Source organism: Canis lupus, chromosome 15 (genome assembly GCF_003254725.2).
Source record: "Canis lupus dingo isolate Sandy chromosome 15, ASM325472v2, whole genome shotgun sequence".
Taxonomy (NCBI): Eukaryota; Metazoa; Chordata; class Mammalia; order Carnivora; family Canidae; genus Canis; species Canis lupus.
Window position 1 is genome coordinate 31,757,401 of NC_064257.1, and position 8,418 is coordinate 31,765,818.

The window sequence follows — 8,418 nt, forward strand, 5'->3', positions numbered from 1 at the left end:
AAGCCATAAAAGTATTGTAGATTTCTTCCATTTCCCTACTTCCCCCCATCTAATCCACCAAAATGATGTTGGCTCTATTTCCTGTGTATTTCATTGCACCATCCTCTCTCATCTGGACTATCAAAAAAGCCTGTTACCAGGTCTCCTTCTTCCTCTTCTGTGCTTCTATCATTCATTTTCCAAACCCCAGCCAGAGGTCATCTAAAATGTGAATATATGAAACTCCTCGGTTTTTCATTGAGACATTCAGTAGCTTCCTATTTCTCTTCAGATAAAATTAACTCTTATGCCATGTCCCAAAAAGCTCCCCATCAGCTACAGCTTACTTACTTCTCCAGGCTTAGATCAAGCACCATGCCCTCTGTCACTTGCTACAGGTATACGAATGACCTTTCTGTTCTTGAATCATGCCCGATCCGGCTTCCTCAGTGTTGCACTTAACGTTGTTACCCCTTATGTTAGAATGACTGGCTAGCTTTTGAAACTGTTCATGTTTTTACATAAATACCACCTCGAAGGAGCTTTCCTGCTTAGCCCCCTCTCCATCAGAGTAGACCCTCTTCCTTTGCATCACACTAATGACTGCACTACAGTTGTGGGGTTTTTTCATGTCACTTGCTGTAATCTGTTATTCTATTTTTCTGTCTTTTATATATCTCCCCCAGGTGTATATAAACACCATGATGCATAACATTTACTGGTCATATTCACAGTCTAAAATAGCGTCTAAAATAGTCCTTGGCCCAAGATTCATGCCCAATGTTATTTAAATGAATCAATCAAATAATGATGACTTAAATCAAATGCATAGCAATTCAAAGTAATAAATATTTATTACTAAATACTTAAATAACTAATATGATTTGTTTGGGCTACTCTAAAATATATAGGATTACTTGCATTCATGAGAAGTGGTTTTTGGCCTTTCTTTCCATTTCCTTTTTTTTTGGAATTGCATCTTTCTGGTTTTTGTCTTTTTAAGATTTTATTTATTCATGAGACACAGAGAGAGAGAGAGTCAGAGACATGGGTAGAGAGAGAAGCAGGGTCCCTGAAGGGATCCTGATGCAGGACTCAATCCCAGGACCTCGGGATCATGACCTGAAGCAAAGGCAGATGCTCAACCACTGAGCCACCCAGGCACCCCACCTACTTTATTTTCTTCGCCAAAATGTGATATTCACAAAAATGTGATATATCTCCTTTGTTTATTGTTGCATTTCTTTTCTGTAAGCACACAGTAAGCAGTCAATAAATATTTGTTGAATATGTTGATGAACCAACTTAGGTCTCTGGCTGAATGCTTTACCCCTGAGCCTGCAGTGAACTGAGAAAGGAGTGGTTTCCAGCAGGCACTAGTAAAAGAAGAGCAAATGAATCATGAGTTGCAAACGTCTTTGAGCTTTAGCGCATAGATTTTCTGAAAACTGTTTTGTGTGAACTGAGTGGTTTTCCGTAAAATTTATTATTTTTATCTGTCTTCCCAAAGAATAGACATCAGGTATCAATGAATAAGATGTTAGAGTAGTGCCACTTGATCTCTGCTTCATGCAGAGTTTATGGAATACTGTGTTTTCCGTATCATTTTCACATTACTCATGCTTAATCAATAGTAATTATAATAACAATTATAGACACTGTTAGTTCTGTTTAATCATCACTTAGTCTTTGAATTATTACATTTTATTTGCCTGTTTTATGTTGCGTCTTTTTAAGAAGTTTATCATTTTGGTATAAATTATACGTTTCCGTCATTATAAAAATTCCAAGACTACGTTTTGAGAAAAAGGGAAAATAAATCATCTGAATGCTCACCACCCAAAATGTTGTTATCTCTGTGTATCTACAGACAACAATGCTTTTAGCTGTATTTGCTTCCAGATTTTGTTTTTTCCAAAAACATTTCATATGTGCCAAATTCCCTGAGGTCTTGCATGTTTGAAAATGTCTGAATTTTTTATTCTGAGGACAAATTGTTTGGTAGGATATTCTTAGGTCACATTTTTCTTAGGACATTGAGACATTGCTTCATTGTCTTTTGGCTCTAAAGGTTGCAGTGGAAAAGTCTGAAACCAGCCTAATTATTTTCCACTGTTTTGGTCATTTTCTTTTCTCCTCTGGAGGCTTATGTTTTCTACACCTTGAACCTTGGTAACATCACTAAGTGATGGCTTGACATTTATGGTTCTGTATCAATCTTTCCAAGAGAAGAATGTGCCTTTTCACTTGAGATCAGTTACTATTCTTCATTTCAGCACAAATCTCTTCTAGCTTACCTTTGAATTTTGATTTCTGTTTAGTTCATTGTAATCTTTTTTTTTCAGAAATAACAATTACATCATATTGAAACTCATTTTGTTTTTTTTTTCTATTGCCATCTCTTTTCACTCTAGTCAATGTTATTATTTTTCTCTTTCCTGTATATGTCCTTAAACTGGCTACTCTTCTATTGTTTTTATTGTTTTTATTTTTTCTTCTATTGTTTTTAGTAAATATTTTGAAATATGCCCAAGGGAATATTAACAGAGGCTTTTTCTTCGTGGGAAGCTACCCTACCAGAGGCCCCTCTGACTTGATGGAAAGGCCATCAGCCAATTCCAGCTCCCAATAGCCTCTTTGTCTCAATAAAGTAAGAGAGAGAAAGAGCACTAAGGCATATTTCCCAGGGACTAAGGTCTACTAAAAATCTGAGATTTAACTATAAAAATACATAATGCTTATCCTCCCCAACACTTTATCAGCACATCAACAGGGCTTCAACATAAAAACAACAGATTAGACCTGAGAAAGCTTCAAGACACAGACTCTGCTGAAGAAAGAGTTCTTAAGGGAAACCCAAAGGCAACAGAGACTGGGGGAGACATCCAGCAAGGAAACTAGAGAAAACTATACCTTCTGGCACCTACATCTGTGGCAAACACTGAACACAACTCAACTCTTAGCCAGATAACATGAAACCTCACACTAAAAGTCTAATAACCTCAGTGTCTAACACTCCATATATCATGTCCAGATTTCAATAAAAAATTACAAGACATACTAAAAGACAAGAAAAACAGTCTGAAGAGACAAAGCAAGTATCAGAACATGACTTAGATATGACATAGATTTTGAAATGATCAGAGAGAGAATTTAAAATAAATATGCTTAATATGTTCATGACTTTATTGGAAAAAGTAGACAACTTGCAAAGGTAATGGATAATGTGGTGTATGGACAAGTAAAATGAATGACAGTGATGTTGTAAAGGATGGGAGAAAGGAGTTGGGGAACATTCTGGTGATAGCGGTTTCATTCATACTTGCCCAAAACAGGAAGCATTCAAAATACCCTTCAAAGGTGAGTGGATAAACTGCGGTACCCCTATAGAATGCAATATTATTCAAAAAAAATTTTAATGAGTTATCAAGCCATAAGAGAACATGGATTAAAATTGAATATATAGTTGCTAGATGAAAGAAGCTAATCTTTAAATTAGACATATTGCATGATTCCAAACATATGACATTCTGGAAAAGGCAAAACTATGAAAAGAGTTAAAAAAAAATCAGTGGTGCCAGGTGTTTAAAGAACATGATTTTTTTTTTTTTATAGGAGTTAGTAGGTGAAGCAAAGGGAGTTTTTTAGGCATGGAAACCATTCTGTATGATACTATGGTTGATACATGATGTTATGCATGTGTCAAAACACACAGAACTCTACAGCACCAATAGTGAACCTTAATGTCAACCATGGACTTTAGTTAATATTGGTTCATTAATTATGACAAATGCCCCATACTAATGCAAGAAATTAATAATAAAGGAAAAGTATATGGGGCACAAGAGGTGATAATCTACAAATCTCTGCTCCATCTGCTCAATTTTCCTATAAATCTAAACCTATTCTTCAAAAATTAATTTTAAAAAAATCTAACGTTTTCATTTCACACACACACACACACACACACACACACAAAGATTAATACATTAATTTACTCATGAATTTGCCTTAGTTTGGGTGTACTTACTACAGACATACCTCAGACATATTGCAGAGTTGATTCCAGACCACTGCAATAGAGTAAGCCAAACAAATTTTTTTTGTTTCCCAGTGCATGTAAAAGTTATGTTTCCACTATACTGTGGTCTACTAAGTTGTGCAGTAGCATTATATTTAAAAAAACAATGTACATACTTTAATCAAAGAAACACTTTATTGCTAAAAAGTGCTAACCATCATCTGAGTTTTCAGGGACTAGTCATTGATGATCACAGATCATCATAACAAATACAATAATGAAGAAGCTTGAAATATCGTGAGAACTACCAAAATGTGACGCAGAGACACTAAGCGAGAAAATATGCTGTGGGAAAAAATGGTGCCAATAGAGTTGCTCAATGCAGGGTGGCCACAGACCTTTAATTTGGGGATGGAGGGGACAGTATCTGTGAAGTTCAATAAAGCAATGGACAATAAAATGAGGTATACCTGTGTATCCCAGGCACTGTACTTGACACATACACTTTTATGGAATTCTCCTGATGTAGTGAGAACCTAAACTAAAAATACAGTATCATATTAGGTTAAGGATAGACTATATTTTAAAATGACTTGTATTATATGACTTCAATCACTCCTACTGCTACTACCTTTAGTTACAGATGGATCCCTGGATTAATCTGCAGGGATAACCCACATACTGAGTACATTATATTATTCATATACATACACTGTAAAAGAAATATGAATAATACATATATATACACACACACATATATATATGGGGCAGGTCTATATAAGTGTGTGTATATATGTTTTATACAAATGTATATATAATATATGTATTATATATATTTGAGAAATTTACTCCTTCAGCAAATATTTTCTTCTAAAGAAAAACATTTAATCAAAAGAGGCCTTTATCAGAGCTGAGAACTGTAGCCCACAGTATGTTTATGGTGTTCTTACTACAGAATATTGCCTCACTTCTAACTTTGTGTCTACACATGGATATAAATGCCAACAGTCTTAACACTTTGCTCCCTCGTTTTCTGACTCTGATGTTTGTTGGCTCCGTTACAGTTAACATCTAGTCTTCCCCTGGCTGAAGTTCCTTTATGTTGTCTAACTTGGTTAAATCACTCGTCCTGAGCTGAATAAGTTAATTCATGTACTTGTTTACAAGATGATATGTTTTTTTCATCTTGGCCTTCACAGCTGGTGTAGGTGAATTGGCTTTTTGCTCCAAACTTGATTTCCATCCCAGAACATCATCCAATTTTCACTCTTTCTATGTTTCAAACATTAATTTGACTCTCATGTGTGTAGCTTGAGATGGCATTCAATATAGCTTTTAAAACTTGCTACTGTTTTTCCCTCTTTATAGGTTTCCCCAGTTACAATCATATTTTAGACTCCAGGTTTTTTAATATGCCAGTGCCAAAGCCATTAACAAAACGATAGATGATAAAATAAAAATATACACCTAAGAGTTAAAATGGAATTTTAATAAGTTTATTAATAACCAGTGAAATATTTGTAAAAGCAACTATATGATATAATGGGTAATATGGATTCTAAACCTGAAGATTTAATTCTATTTAGCCTTTTATAATTATTTGTGTAAAGTTCTTACTTTAATTCCAGTATAATTAATATATGGTGTTATATTAGTTTCAGACGCACATTAGAGTGATTTAACACTTCCATACAGCACCCAGGGCCCATCACAAGTGCACTCCTTAATCCCCATCACTCATTTCACCCATCCCCCCACCTTCCCTTTGGTAACCACCAGTTTGTTCTCTAGAGTTAAAAATCTGTTTCTTGGTTTGCCTCTCTGTCTCCCCCCCACCTCCTCTGCTCATTTGTTTCTTTGTTTTTTTGTTTTTTTTTTTAATTCCACATAGGAGTGAAATCATATTTGTGAAATCGTATTTGTCTTCCTCTGACTGATTTACTTTATTTAGCATTTTACTCTCTAGCTCCATCCATGTCATTGCAAATGGCAAGATTTCATTCCTTTTTATGCTGAATAATATTCCATTGTGTATACAGACCACATCTTCTTTATCCATTCATCAGTGGATGGACACTTGAGCTGCTTCCATAATTGGAAGCTATTGTAAATAAGGCTGCTATAAACATGGGTGTGCACGTATCTTTTTGAATTAGTGTTTTTGTATTTTAGGGGTAAATACCCAGTAGTGAGATTGCTGGATCATACAGTAGTCCTATTGTTAACTTTTTGAGGAACTTCCATACTGTTCCACAGTGACCACCGCACCAGTTGTATTCCCACAAACAATGTAAGGGGGTTTCTTTCTCTCCACATTCTCCCAAAACCTGTTGTTTCTTGTGTTATTGATTTTAGCCATTCAACAGATGTGATATCACATTGTAGTTTTGATTTGCATTTCCTAGTCTTTTTTTATTATTATTTAAACTACTAAGTAAATGCCTCAAGGAATCAGAGATGTTTCTCTTCCACAAGAGAAAACATAGACAATCTGTTAATGACAACTAGAGACTTTTTCCATTTAAGTGACTATGGAATTTATCTTTCTATTTAAGGAAATGGTCTGCGTTTCTTTAAAATTGTCTATAATGCATCATTTTATACTGTTCTTATTTTTAAAAATCCTCTGATAACATTGTGTATAGTGACAACAGAGCAATGACCGATGCCTTCTTATGCTTGGAATTAAATAAAAAATCAATAACATAGCTGAAATATGTTTTCTGTTGTGGCTTAGCACCTTTCCAACCTCACCTTATCCTGTCATGTTCTTTACTCACGAAAGATTCAGTCACATTAGTGTTTTACTGCCCCCACTGTACCAATTTCTTTCCATTTCAAGTTCTTCACCTCTGTGGTTTCCTTTTGTCTCATATGTACTTTCATCCTCTCAAAACACCACAACAAATCATCTATGTCTCGGAGAGACCTTCCTGAGTCCTGCAAACTAGAAGTCATATTGTTATTTTTCCCCATGGCCTCTTGTTTTATTTTTCCATATTTTTTCTCATTGAATATTTTGAGCTTATTTATTATCAAATTTAATTTCCACAAAGCTAAATTCCAGAAGGGCAAAAATCACATTTTATTTTCCTGTCTTTGGATGTCCATTATCTAGTTCTGTCTCTGGAACAAAAGAAGGCTCCAAATCAATGTTTGAATAGAGAAAATCGAGTTTTAAAATTTATATTGTGAGGCCATTCATTGGGTCAAATTAGTCTAGAAATACATTAAAACCAAGTAAATACAGGAAGACCACTGGGATGATTGTTGCCTCACATGACCAAAGTGTCTACTGGTGGAAATAGTAGTTGGTATTGTCGATTTTTTAGTATGCCTTGTGTCAGCTCTGGAGCTGGTATCCCTTACTGACCACCAGGTTGTCTGTTGTCTGATACATAGTCCTAGCCACTCAGTGGGTAACTGTTAGTTGAGTTTTCCCAACTTTTCTCTTACTTGGCATTTCATAAGAGCCTGCTGAATGAATGAATTATGAATGAAGATTCAGGAAGTCTTTATTCAGTCCTGATATGCATCACTCATGGCATAGGGAATACAAAGTAATAAACATGATAAACTTCAGAGCTGAAGAGGTTGACAGAAGGCAGCAGAGAGAATATAACACCAATTCTCCACTCTGCTTATCATATCGATGCACACACGCACACACACACACACACACACTACCAGAGGGAAATACATCATGATAAGGTTTAACTACCTGTGTTAAAAATTACAGATAATACAATATTTTCTTTCTTTTCTTTCAGGCAGGGAAGTTTTTTTGTTTTTATTTAGTTTTTTATTAGAGTGTGGTGGACATACAATATCATGTTAGTCTCCTACTTAATATCATACACAATAGAGTGATTCTACAATTACATACATTACAAAGTGATCACCCTGATAAATCTAGCTATCATCTGTCACCATACAAAGGTCAATATTATTAACTACATTCCCAGTGATGTAAATTGCATCCCTGTGACTTATTTATTTTATAACTGGAAGCTTGTACCCTTTTTCCTTACTTTTAAGACAATTTTTATTTTTCAGAATTATTATTTCTTAAGATAAAAAGTGTTTTCTCTTATCAACTCTCACCGTCTCAGGGTAAGATGCATTTTGAACTATGCTATGTGGAAACACCAAATCTCTTTAAATCAGCTTTTATAATTATAATTTATTATAGAATTCTTATCAAAATTAAACTAAAATTGCTAAATTATGAATAATTTTATCAATATTATTATTATGTCAATAGCAAGTGTGAAATTTTACTCTTTTGTTTGATTTACTCTGTAATTATATCTCTCAATTACTGATAAGTATTGTCAGATTTAGGAAATAAAAATACAGCAACACAGGGGCACCTGAGCAGCTCAGTTGGTTAAGCATCTGCCTTCTGCCCAGGTCAT